The sequence below is a fragment of the Tamandua tetradactyla genome, chromosome 4 (assembly GCF_023851605.1).
Source record: "Tamandua tetradactyla isolate mTamTet1 chromosome 4, mTamTet1.pri, whole genome shotgun sequence".
Lineage (NCBI taxonomy): Eukaryota > Metazoa > Chordata > Mammalia > Pilosa > Myrmecophagidae > Tamandua > Tamandua tetradactyla.
In genome coordinates, this window is record NC_135330.1 from 90329918 (window position 1) to 90343886 (window position 13969).

A 13969-nucleotide genomic window follows, 5' to 3' on the forward strand; every position below is an offset into this window, starting at 1 on the left:
GTGCTGATTTCATTCTTTTTTCTTTTAACTTTTTTTTTATTGTATAGTATAATGTATGTACAAAGCAAGGAAATAAAAAAGCAATAGTTTTCAAAGCACTCTTCAAAAAATGGTTACAGGACAGATCCCAGAGTTTGTCTTGGGTACCATATGATCCTCTCAGATTTTTCCTTCTAGCTGCTCCAGAATATAAGAGGCTAGAGGGCTTAAATACTTCTTAATCATCACAACCGACCTTTTTTCCTTCTTTGTTTTGTGAACAATAACATATATGCAAAAAAAGCTATAAATTTCCAAGCACAGCACCACAATTAGTTGTAGAATATTTTTCAGACTTTGACATGGGTTACAATTTTATAAGTTCAGGTTTTTACTTCTAATTGCTCTAAAATACTGGAGACTTAAAGAGATATCAATTTAATGATTCAGCATTCATATTCATTTGTTAAGTCCTATCTTCTATGTATAATTCCACCATCACCCTTGATCTTTCCATACCTCTTTTTGGGGTTGTGTGGTTTATGGCAATTCCAAATTTTTGCTATTGGAAGAGTGACAACTAATATAGGGTAGGGGGTTGGGACTATCTGATGCTCTGGACAGGCTGGGCTAGGTTTCAGGACTTATCTGGACCAGGGACCCATCTGGAGGGTGTAGGTGTCTGTAGTTATTCTAGTGCCTGGAACCCTTGTGGAATCTTATATATTGCCCTAGGTGTTCTTTAGGATTGGCTGGAATGGTCCTGCTTGGGGGTTGTAGGTTATGATAGGTAGCATGGTCTACCTGAAGCTTGCATAAAAGCAACCTTCAGAGTAGCCTCTCGACTCTATTTGAACTCTCTCTGCCATGGATACTTCATTAATTACACTTCTTTTCCCCCAATTGGTCAGGATGGAATTGTTGATCCTATGTTGCCAGGTCTGGATTCATCCCTGGGAGTCCTTTCCCACATCACCAGGGAGACTTTCACTCCTGGATGTCATGTCCCACTTTGAGAGGAGGGCAATTTCACTTGCAGAGTTGGGCTTAGAGAGAGTGAGGCCACATCTGAGCAGCAACAGAGGTCTTCCAGAAGTAACTCTTAGATGCTTAAGGTAGTCTAAGCTTCTCCACTATCTACATAAGCTTCACAAGAGTAAGCCTCATGATTGAGAACATGGCCTATTGATTTGGGTATCCTTAAGGTTTGACACAGTATCAGGGGATTTCCTGATGGTAAGGTTTAATAGTTTCATAGTCTTTCTTCCCTCCTTCAGAAGACTTTGCCAATACTTTTAGATTATCTGCTTACTATGCTGTAGGATGTTTCCAGGCATTACAATAATCTATACAGGATTAATGACCTCTTTCTTGACTTCATTCTTGGATGGTCTTTTTCCTTATGGGAAATGTTTTTTTCGGTGGAAGCCCCAGGCAAGTGCCATCCTTCAGCTGTGATTACAGAGAAAGCATCAATTTAATCCTAGGGAAAATTCTCTTTGTCCTAGTTGGGGCCACATGCATGTCTATAGGTAGTCATCAAGGCCAAGGGGATGAGTGTTTTGTCCAGTCAAGGTCACCAGTCTACTTCTGTATTTGAGGGAGTAGAAGTGGGGGTGAGAGGTGGAGTCCTACAGACAATGTTCTAGGACCATGTGGGGTTCATGAAATGTGCTTCCTCAAGGGAAAAACTAGTATTGTTATTTAACAAAAGTGAAAGGAGGGGACATGAGGCCAGAAAGAGAGGAGCAGGGAGGAAAGAAGGGAAGAAAATCCACTTTGATGCTTAGAACGTCAAAGGAAGGATGAACTGCTGCTCTTGGGATGTGAGGGATGCTGTGATTTTTCTTGTATCATGGTGACATCAAGATCCTGGAGGCTGTCAGGATAAGAGCGATACATGTTTGAGAGGTGGTGAATGCATTTCCAAGTTATTTTTACCTCTGTACACAAGTGATATCTTGAAAAGGCAGGCAACCTTTTAAATTGTTAGTTTGAAAGAAGGGTAAAAGATCAGAGAAAAGTGAAACCTGAGGAACCTGTGTCCTTGGTCAATTGTAGTTTCTTCTCAGTCACACTCAGTTGTTCCCCCCTTGTTATGTTATGAGAAAATGAGGGGTGGGGCAAGGGCGTGGAGGTGGGGATATTGCCTTGAGCTCCTTAGGAAGCTTGGATGGAAGTTACCCATTCTTTCACATTGCCTGCATTCCGAGTCATTGTTTTTTACTCTCTCTGCTTTTTTTTTTACATTTTAATTGTGAAATATACCATATATACAGAAAAGTGATTAATTTCAAAATACAGTTTGTCATTCAGTTATAGAGGAAATTTCAAAATAAAGCATGGGTTGTAGTCCCACAATTTCAGGTATTTCCTTCTGGTTATTCTAATACTAGAAACTAAAAAGAAATAGCCATATAATGATTTTGTAGTCATAATCCTTTGTCGAATCTTAACTTCTCTGTTACAGTTCTTTCCTCTCATTTGATCAGCCTCTCAGTCTTCATGGACATTTGGGCAATGGCCATTTTAACTTCTTCATGTTGAAAAGGGGTGTCGACATTGTGAAGTGGGGGAATGCAACTAAGTTGATGCCCTTGGAGAGACTGGTGACTCTAGGTTTCAGACCTTACCTGGCTTGGGAACAATCTGGAGGTTTTATGTTTCTGAAAAATTAACTTAATAAATAAAACTTTTAAAGAGTCCTAAATAGAGCCCTCTGCTTTCTTTAGAGTTTTCAGGAATACTGTTGGTTGGGGTTTGGCATACCATGGCAATTTGTAATATCTGGGTGAAGCTTGCATAAGAGTAACCTCCAGAATGACCTTTTGGCTCAGTTTGAAATCTCTTAGCCACCTATACCTTTTTTTGTTTCATTTCTATTTCCACTTTCGTCAAGAAGGCTTTCTCAAACCCATAATGCCAAGGCGAGCCTCATCCCTGGGAGTCATGTCCCATGTTGACACGGAGACTTTCATCCCTGGATGTCATGTCCCATTTAGGGGAGAAAGTAGTGAGTTTATTTGCAGAGTTTGGCTTAGACTCTCTGCTTTTTACAGTTACATTGCAAATCAGAAAGGATTAGAAATCATCAATGAAGATGACATTGAAGCTTATGTTGGACTGAAAAACCTGTGAGCACTCAGGACTTGTATATATTATCTCAGAGATTTTCTTGTGCTCTGTTACAGTCAGGTGAATATTCACTGGTTGGCTCTAATATGCCTACAATTTTGTGTTGTCATAGGATTCTGGATTAAAATTTGTGGCTCATAAAGCATTTCTGAAAAATGCCAACCTGAAGCATGTGTGAGTAAAGTTTGATTCATTTGTTTCCCAGGACACAATTCATTCAACATTTTTCTTTCCTCTGTTTGTTTTCCTTACTCTCCAAAACTAAACTCCCTCCTTTTAAAGTCAGTGTAGCTGTGACAATAGTTTAGAAACATTCACTTTGATTTTGTTAGATTTCTGAATAGCTGCAGAGGGGTAATTTGAACAGCCTGTTTATTCTCTTTCATCAGTTTCTGGGCCATTTTCATCTTGGACAGAACATTAAGCCAATGGCAGGGAATCTGATGTGAAAATTATGTCCTGATACAGTGTCTTTGATTCTTTTCCTTGGAAGCATAACATGCTCCCTGGAAGACATCAAACTTATTGGCCTTTTTAGGGAACTGAAAATTGCTAATGTTCCCTACTCTCCATACACACACCCAATAGATACGATTTTGAATCTTCATTTTCCCAAAACTATTTGCCATGGACTGATAAAAAGGGAGAAAAATCAATCATGGGGCATGCCAAAGGTTTGGATGATTATTAATAACATGAATAAATAATACAAAAAGTCATGTCCTTGGGTCATAGACTGAAGTCTAATGGAAATATGGGAAAATAAGAGCTACTAGATTGCTTGCTGCTAAATCCTGTAACATGATGGCACTTAATCAATAAGGTATGGCCTTCTTGAGAGGCTTCTTCATTAAATAGAGGATCACCCAAGTGAAAAACATCTGTGTACCCCTAAGGTCAGATTAGACTGATGCCCACACCTTAAGTTTTCAGTGGGAGTTTCTGACTGAGGACTGTTGCCCAACATTCACTGACCATTTTCGGCTTTGCCACATTTTTCAATGATACCTTCTATGCATTACAGTTTATAGTTTCATATAAGACTCTCAACTGCATTAGCATGCTTGATGTTTATGACAATTGGTAAAGAAAATCTTTGTTATTTCCATGTTGTGGAAATAAAAATAGACAAGAAATTCTGAGCATATATGCTTCCAGGATTCAATCTTTCAGCGATGTCTTGCAAAAAGAGCATAGGAAATGAAATTGTGTCATTCCTGTAATTAGAGAATCAGCCATTTAAGGTTTCTTCTCTTGCTTTTCTTGGGGAGAGCAGCTCCCCAACTGCATTCCACACCAGTTGTGAAAGAAATTGATCTCAGAGCACAGGGCCTGGACACTATATGAAGATTTGTTGGTATTAGGGAAGACCTTCACTTCATAAAGTCAGTTTTGCTACTTATAATTTTATGGGTGGCACTAAAATTCCCTTTTAAAAAATAGTCTGTAAAAGTAAGATATAAAATTTTCAACAAAAATGTGGTAAAAATCTCAGGAACTTTTATTAACACATTTCACTGAAATGCTTTTGGTATTATCTCTGAAGTCTGTTTGCCTGTACAAATCTGATGTCTGCGTAGGTCTTGATAGCATAAACAAGAGAGAAATTGGATAGAAAAAGAAGGCAAAATGCTCTAATGCAGTCACTTAAGTGTAATGAATGACCTCAATGGGTAAGTTTGGGTATTTTCATTATAGCTGACCTTAGACCTAAATTACTCAATGACCACATTTCACTGACTCTTTTACATCACTTTTCTTAGTGTTGTGATTTGTACATTAGGCTATGGTTAATTGTAGCTATATTAAGAAATTTATTTATTATTTTGCAATGCCTCTTATATTTCCCCCATTTTATTATTGCATATTTTTATATGAATACCAAAGCCACCTTTGGTATTTTTCTTGGTGTTATATGGTAGATGATTTCAGTGGTATTCTTTTTGCCATATACAAAGTCAAATATCTCCCTTTGTCTCCCAAAGAGTTATCATTTGATTTTTCAATATCCAAAGAGTTATCATTTGAAAACTGGAAACTAAAGGGACAACCACTGGGCTTCCCACTCACAGATAAAGCTGCAAAACCTATGTTGATATGTGGAGCCATTGTCAAATAGTAGGATGGAATGAAATTAGGCTACTACTTTGACAGCTTTGAAGATGTGGGAAAATGTCACTAAGCTTCATATATTCGCATTTGAAAAAGGTTTCCAATTGCCAAAATATGAAATTAAATAAAGTAACTTGCCTTTGAGGATGACAGAGAGAGAGGAGGGAATCAAATTATGTGTCTGCCTTTCCAGAACTTAATTCCAGGCCCCTGAGTGACAACTCCAGGGAATGACTGCATCACCCCCAATTTCCCACATGTAAATCACACTTGTACCTCAAATATCAACACAGAGGGATGAAAAAGATAAAGTATAAGAAATGTATATAGAAACTGTTTTTCTCTACTCCTGGAGTACTCTGATCATCTCCCCAAGTTTCCTCAACCATATAGAAATGTGCACAAGAGCATTCTATTGCATTTCAGATTTTATGGATACTCTCTCATTACTCGTCCTCCTACCCATATTTGTGTGGTCATCCAGAGCCCCTATGACTGGTCTCTAAGTTTGTTTCTTAGTGCCTTTAGTTCCTGCCCAGCCCCAAGGATTCTGAGAAAAGCCAGTATTTGGACTTCCAGAGGCTTTACAGAGGTGCTCCTTAGCAAAGTTCTACAATCAAACAGTAAGAGGATTGTTGCTTCTTTTCTTCCCTTCCTCTTCTTTTTTGGCTTTTGGCCCCAGTAATAAGTATGGTTCATAAAACTCATTTTGTTCTTTGGCACATCATCCTGCTCTGTGCTGGGCTGCTGGCAGCCTGACAGAGGCAGCTGCTTCCAGAGCCCACACTCAACTCGCTGATGGCAACAACCTTTAAAATAAGCTTTCTCTTTCTTTTGCCTCCTCTTTCCTTCTTCTTCAGGAGGAAAAGCAAGTTTGTTTGCTTGTTTTCAGAAGAATGGGGATTTCTTATGAAGCTGGAAACATCTGTGTCCCAAAGACCGTGGAAAAGACAGACAGACTGACTTCAGTTTATTATGCTCCAAAGCAACCTATTCTTAATTCACATTCCAAAAGAAATGATTTATGTGGGCATGTTCTACAACTTCTGGGCAGATTAGTTTTCTCATGTGGGTGAGCACTTGACACTCACTGTGAGAAAGAAGATGCAAGTGTAGAAGGAAGGGTGGTATTCTTGTGTAGGTAGGGGTTTGGATGCATGGAAAGCTCAATATAAAATTCAGCTGGGAGTTAGACACACATTCTTAAATTATAACACACTAAACATGGTAACTTCTTTACTTGTGGGCTGATGAACTTTAGCTCCTGCATTACCTCTTAGGTTTTAATCCCTTGCTAAGATGACTGCTCAGACACAGAAGAATTCTTTAACTGATGATTTCTTTGGGTACTTATTAGTGAACTCCTGCCTAAGGGTTCTAGCATTGGACATTTTTAAAATAAATTCAAACAGCAAACAAATTCACCAAGATTATGGCTGAATTTCCCAGCCCACAGTCCCATAGTACTGATCATTGGAAACCTCCATCCATTGAATAAATTTGTCTGTTTGGAGCAGGTCAGTCAAAGTCATTATCATTATTTTTTTAATCACAGACATACCATCTTTTCATTGTCTGGTTGGTTTAAATCTCAAGATGATATGCTTTCAGAATGGTTCAAGATGAAAATGAACATCTTCCTTTTCTGTGTCATGTCATCTTCTGAACAAAATTCCTTCTCTGCACATGAGGCCAGCATACCCAACATCACATTTATTCCAAATACACAGCTCGACATTTTGTTTACTTGGTACTTACATGAGCAAAGATGTTTCTAGGGAATAGTTCCCCATTAGGCCACATTGTTTACTCTGTAGGGTGAGCCACAGCTAATTTCTGTGTTTGTGTTCCTTTGTGTGGCTTCCCAATGTCTTTGAATTTCTCTCCAGGTGGTAGGTTAAAAAGGGACTGGGACTTCCGGAGAAGATGGCGGCTTAGTAAGACGCGCGGGTCTTAGTTCCTCCTCCAGAAAAGCAACTAAAGCAACAGAAACAATACAAAACAGCTCCCGGAGTCACGACAGAGACCAAAAAAGACAGCGTACCCCATTCTGGAACGGCTGAACGGGTAGGGAGAATCCACTGCTGTGAGATACCCGAGGGGTGCACGTTTTCCCGGCTGGGGTGGCTGGCGTCTGGGGTCCCCTCCACGCACGTGGCTCCCCGGTCTGACTGGGAACATTGGATAGCGGGGCCCTCCCGTCACGCTTGGCGTCTCAGGCCAGCTGGGCAATTTGGACCGGCACTCCCCCAAGCCACGGCCAGCGACCCCCGCCTCCACGCGCGGTTTCCCGGGCCGACTGCCCCGCAGACAAACGACTGCCACGAGCGCCACCTACTGGGCAGGAAAAGAAAAACAGAGCCCAGAGATTCCACAGAAAAACCTTTCAACCAGCTGGGTCCCACACCCAGGGAGATCTGATCAAATGCCCAGACACCAGCAGAAAATAATGGATGACGCTCGGAAAATTGAAGATATGGCCCAATCAAAGGAACAAACCAATAGTTCAAATGAGATACAGGAGCTGAGACAACTAATGCTGAATATACGAACAGAAATGGAAAAACTCTTCAAAAACCAAATCAATAAATTGAGGGAGGACATGAAGAAATATGGGCTGAACAAAAAGAAGAAATAGAAAATCTGAAAAACAAATCACAGAACTTGTGGGAGTGAAGGACAAGAAGAAAAAATGGAAAAAACAATGGATACCTACAATGGTAGATCTAAAGAGACAGAAGCTACAATTAGTGAACTGGAGGATGGAACAACTGAATTCCAAAAAGAAACAGAAACTATAGGGAAAAGAATGGAAAAACTTGAGCAGGGAATCAGGGAACTGAATGACAATATGAAGCGCACAAATATACGTTTGTGGGTGTCCCAGAAGGAGAAGAGAAGGGAAAAGGAGGAGAAAAACTAATGGAAGAAATTATCACTGAAAATTTCCCAACTCTTATGAAAGACCTAAATATACAGATCCAAGAAGTGCAGCGCACCCCAAAGAGAATAGACCCAAATAGGCGTTCTCCAAGACATTTACTAGTTAGAATGTCAGAGGTCAAAGAGAAGAGAGGATCTTGAAAGCAGCAAGAGAAAAACAATCTGTCACATACAAGGGAAACCCAATAAGACTATGTGTAGATTTCTCAGCAGAAACCATGGAAGCTAGAAGACAGTGGGATGATATATTTAAATCACTAAAAGAGAAAAAGCCAACCAAGACTCCTATATCCAGCAAAATTGTCCTTCAAAAATGAAGGAGAAATTAAAACATTATAGACAAAAAGTCACTGAGAGAATTTGTGACCAAGAGACCACTCTGCAAGAAATACTAAAGGGAGCACTAGAGTCAGATACGAAAAGACAGAAGAGAGAGGTATGGAGTAAAGTGTAGAAAGAAGGAAAATCAGATATGATATATATAATACAAAAGCCAAAAATGGTAGAGGAAAATATTATCCAAACAGTAATAACACTAAAAGTTAATGGACTGAATTTCCAATCAAAAGACATAGAATGGCAGAATGGATTACGACCCAGCAATACCACTGCTAGGTATCTACTCAAAGGACTTAAGGGCAAAGACACAGACGGACATTTGCACACCAGTGTTTATAGCAGCATTATCTACAACTTCAAAGAGATGGAAACAGCCAAAATGCCCATCAACAGACGAGTGGCTAAACAAACTGAGGCGTATACCTACGATGGAATATTATGCAGCTTTAAGACAGACTAAACTTATGAAGCATTAATAACATAGATGGACCTAGAGAACATTATGCTGAGTGAGTCTAGCCAAAAACTAAAGGACAAATACTGTATGGTCCACTGATGTGAACCGACATTCGAGAATCAGCTTGACTATATCATTGGTAACAGAGACCAGCAAGAGTTAGAAACAGGGTAAGATAATGGGTAATTGGAGCTGAAGGGATACAGACTGTGCAACAGGACTAGATACAAAAACTCAAAAATGGACAGCACAATAATACCTAAGTGTAATGTAACTAGGTTGGAACACTGAATGAAGCTGCACTGAAATATGGATTTTTGTTTGTTTGTTTGTGTGTTTGTATCTTTTGTTTTTGTTTTTTCTTTTCCTTATATATAATATATATATTATTAGTATTATTATTTTAATTCTCTTCTCTATATTAACATTCTATATCTTTTTCTGCTGTTTTGCTAGTTCTTTTCCTAAATCGATGCAAATGTACTAAGAAATGATGATCATACATCTATGTGATGATACTAAGAATTACTGAGTGCATGTGTAGAATGGAATGATTTCTAAATGTTGTGTTAATTTCTTTTCTTTTTTTTGATTAATAAAAAAATTAAAAAAAAAAAAAAAAAAAAAAAAGGGACTGGGCACTGTGTCAGCCTGTTGCAGTGCTTTTCCTTAGTGTGTTTACTCTTAAAATGCAAATAAAGACTAATTCCTTAGAGGTGTTTGTTGCGGAATTTCCAGTTACCTAGAAGTCACATATAGACAATCTCCGCAAAGTTTCTCAATCAATAGGTTTGTTGTATCCTATAAAGACATGTTAAATTTGGTCAATATTCAGAGAGTTTTGTGCCATGTAACTGCAAAATATCTCTGCCACCCTTTAGTTTTAAAGTATCTTTCCCCTTCATCAAGTTTCTAGTTTTTTATGTAGTTTCCTGTTAATTGAAAGTTCAGAGATCTCCAAGAGGTATATAAAGGCTTTGAATTGCCATATTGAAGATAAGTTTTGGGTAAAAAAGAGATTAAAAACAGACATTTTAATTAAAAAATGTGCCTTCCCTCTTCCTAAGGTAAGGCAGAATTGTAGAAGAGACTAGTGGAAAAATTAAGCTATCACTCCAGGTGTAAGAAAGAGAATATTGGATCTAAGTAAAGCATTTAAAATAATCAAACAAAATTATATTTTGAAAAACAATCTCTATTTGAATACTTTAATCCTGCAATGCAATGTTTCAACTTCACATTTAATGCTTTTTATTCCTTTCAGCAATTTTACTCGAAATAAACTGACAAGTTTGTCTAGGAAACATTTTCATCACCTTGACTTGTCTGAGCTGTAAGTAATGATTTTCTGTGGCATTTGGGGGAAATTTTTCAAAGAAAAGTGTGGTTAAATATATTTTTAAAAATGAGTGATGATGCAGACCTATTTTTATAACACAATTCTAGAAAAATCCTTTTTCAAACTGACTTGTCCTCGAAATTGCTTGATGGTTTGTTTTGTTCTCATGAAAACATGATGCAATAATAAAATAGAATTCTTAATAGAAATATATTGTTTCTGATGAGTTTTAAATATTATTTTTACATAAATGATTTGTTTTCCAATGACGATAAAGGAAACTTCTCATTAAATGGTGACATGTTCTGTCCAGGCCCTAAAGTAAAGCAAACCCATTCAAAAAGAAAATAATTACCTCAACTCTTATTTATTGAAGGAGAGGTATCCCTTCTCCCTACCCACCCATATTTATGAGATTTTTATTCTAGGTCTGCGACTACATTCAATATTTATCCTTCTGTCCTAATTTCTTCTGCTGTAAAATGATAGGAAAAATATTGCAATGTGTTGATGACTAACAGCCAGCATTTCCAAGGATGCTCAATTCTTTGTGTTATCACCATGAAGCAAGCGTGATCTGTCATGATTCTTATGCGTAAGGCATTCAAAAGAACCCTAAGGCAGAGGTGTCTGAGGCTAGAGAAGAGCCCAGATGAACAAGGTTTTTGAACTATAGGCAATAACTTTTGCTTAAACTAAATGTTGCCTGGATTGACTTGTAGGGTCTTTTTACAGTAGTCCATCCTTATTCACAAGGAAATTGTACAGATTAGAAAATGCCACTAGAGTTGAGACTGATAAATTAATCAGTAGTAATGGTGGTAACAGGGCTTGGGAATTGGCAGTTATTTGGAATAAAATGAATTCATGGAGTTGAAACACCTAGTGTTTCTTACAAAGATTAGGCATGAAAAACCAAAACAAGATATGGGGGCCAGAGTAGGATATTCAGTTTAAAAATTCTGGTCTGCACTGAAGAAGACTGCTGATGGATTAAAGACTAGAGCTGATTTCAAAGTCACTCATCCCAATATCCTCCCTATAACATATTTAATCAATTCATTAAAAAATGTTTATTGTGCACCTACTACAAATCAAACAGACATGACACTCACTGGAGGATACAAAGAGAAAAAATTTCTGTGTTCCGGAAGGCTGCTGTCCAGTGGAAGTGATGGAAACCTAAAAAAATAAGTGTATTGCCCTCTACCATCACAGAAAAAGGAATTTGCAGAGTGAGCTGGAGGAAGAAACAAGATGCCTGCCCATGTTATGTGGTCAAGGAGCATGACTACAATATTTATACTTGAAAGGTCCCTTCACTTTTTGTTTTTGCATGGGCAGGCACTGGGAATCAAACCCAGGTCTCCAGCATGGCAGGCGAGAATTCTGCCACTGAGCCATCATCATACCACCCTCCCTTCACTTTTTAATGCTTTCTGCTAATTCAGTAATACTTTCTTTTAAACAAGACTCTAGCTTTTCATGTACTTAGAACACAAAGGAAATCTTCAGTGAGCAGGGCTTAAACAAATTGTGTACCTCTCCAACATTGTGTTCCATACCCAGTAGCATCAAATCCTATTTTTGTGTTGTCAGAGTACTCATAAGTCACAGACAGACACAAATTAAACAAGTCTGCCATGACAATAATTTCCCCAGAGGAACTCCTAGAAAAGTCTCCAGGGATGCTAGAGATTCTTAGAACCTGACCAGAAAACCACAGGAGTACATGATGTTGCAAAGCCCAGGTCCTGTCCTCAAGGAAATCTCAAGTATTGTGGTTAATACCAGATAGAGCCTATGTAACAATTTTAAATGGCCTCGTTTAAAGGCTCATTACCATAAAATCTTGAAATAGGCCACAGAGCATTATAAATAAGCATTTAAAGATTCTTTTCCTTGTGGTTTTTATTTTCCCCTTGAAGGCTTCCTCTTTCACCAGTCTCTGGGCCCAGGAGTCCAGGCAGCTTCTCTGAGGTTGAAGCTGTGTCATCTCTTTGCAGTCTCTCCCACAAGGGGTTAAGCACTCAGTTCAGAGCTCAATTGCCCTTGTTCTCAGAAACCCTGAGCCTGCTGTGTGTGTTTGTGTGTGTGTGTGTGTGTGTGTGTGTGTGAATGTGAAAAAGAGAGAGATTGAAGGTCAAAAGGCCAAAATCTCTCTTCTAGGCTCTCTCACACATTCACTTCAACTTTCCCATATCATTGAAACTGGACTTTGGTTTCACAATGCAGCAGATGGAAATGTAACCTTTTGATACTTTTGTTTTTTCCTTAGCATTGTACTTACAACCTTGTTTTTAATTAAGACAAAATTGTTTTGCCCCTGTTGAAGTTTGACCCTACCAAAGGATAATACATTTCTAGCCTGGTCAGGAATACATATGTGAGAGTTCCTGAAAACTTATCCTTGGTCTTTCCATTTAATATCTTCCTAATTGCTATACAATAACCACAATAAAATTGCTATGAGATCTTATGGTCCCATCTTATGAGATATCCTTTTCTGTCCAATATCATAACTATTTCTGTTCTTATCTTGTTTCTCCTGTTGTTCTGTACAGTCTTACATAACTTTGCTTCCTTTAGCTTGTATGATGATCTTTGCACATAGCAGCTCAGATAGTATTAGATAAAAGAATGAATAGTAAGTACTGTCATGCTATGAAAGTGGGTATGACTTCCAAGCATTTCTGGCTAAAGAGAGTTCATAATTTTATAGGATTTCATTAAAACTGGTATAGTTAAAATGAAAAAAGAACCTAATTGGGCTTCATTTTTGTTTCATGTAGGATTCTGGTGGGCAAACCTTCACATGCTCCTGTGACATTATGTGAATCAAGATTATCCAGGAGGCTAAATCCAGTTAGAGACTCAGGATTTGTACTGCATAAGTGAAAGCAGCAAGAATTTTCCCCTGGCACAACTGCAGATACCTGATTGTAATTTACTTTTAAATCACTGAATTATAGTTGCTATTAATTATTCTAATTACCATGTGTGGTAGGGAATCTGGAAAGATTACCACTGCCCAGATTTTCTATGGTGTGCCACTGATGTCTCTAGGGACTGCACATTTGTGTGCAGTGTGGAGAAATCAGCTGGAAACAACTCTACTGAATATATTTGCAAGTAGAAGACTAGATCTGGGTAGATGATTTTAAAGTGCATAAATTAAAAATACGCTGTTCACTCCTTTTTCAATTTATCTATCCATTTATCCATCTATCCATTCATCCACCTACCCATCCATCCATCTATCCATCCATCATCCATCCTTCTAAAAAATTTTCTTAGCATGTGGTACTTCATTGGTCACATATATAGTTGGTTGGGGCTCTGCCCCTACAGAGGGAAGGATCCTATGGTGACAAAAGTGCCTTGGCAGCATGAGAAAATGCAATTCAAACCCGCACACTCCCTGAAGCTTGCCTTATTGCCTGATGACTATCTCTTGATGGGACACCATAGGCCAGCCACTTGGGGTGCTTTCCCCCTTGTCTGGATTTTAAATCTCCTTCTGTTACTATCATCCTCCAATCCTTTCCTCAGCAGTTTTACCTCCAGAAATTGAAACAGCACTGTATGCTAACATCACAGGTCCATGTGAGTGCCATTGTGTTTACAAGGAAGGAAAACCCAGTGTACTGGTTCAGATTTTATCA

The 13969-nt window shown here is 38.4% G+C and overlaps 1 pseudogene; it reads left to right on the top strand.

Annotated features, from left to right (window-relative positions):
• Positions 1 to 1879: 1879 nt before the first annotated feature.
• LOC143680359 (BDNF/NT-3 growth factors receptor-like) overlaps positions 1880 to 13969 on the top strand; it is a 58584-nt pseudogene continuing 46494 nt past the window's right edge.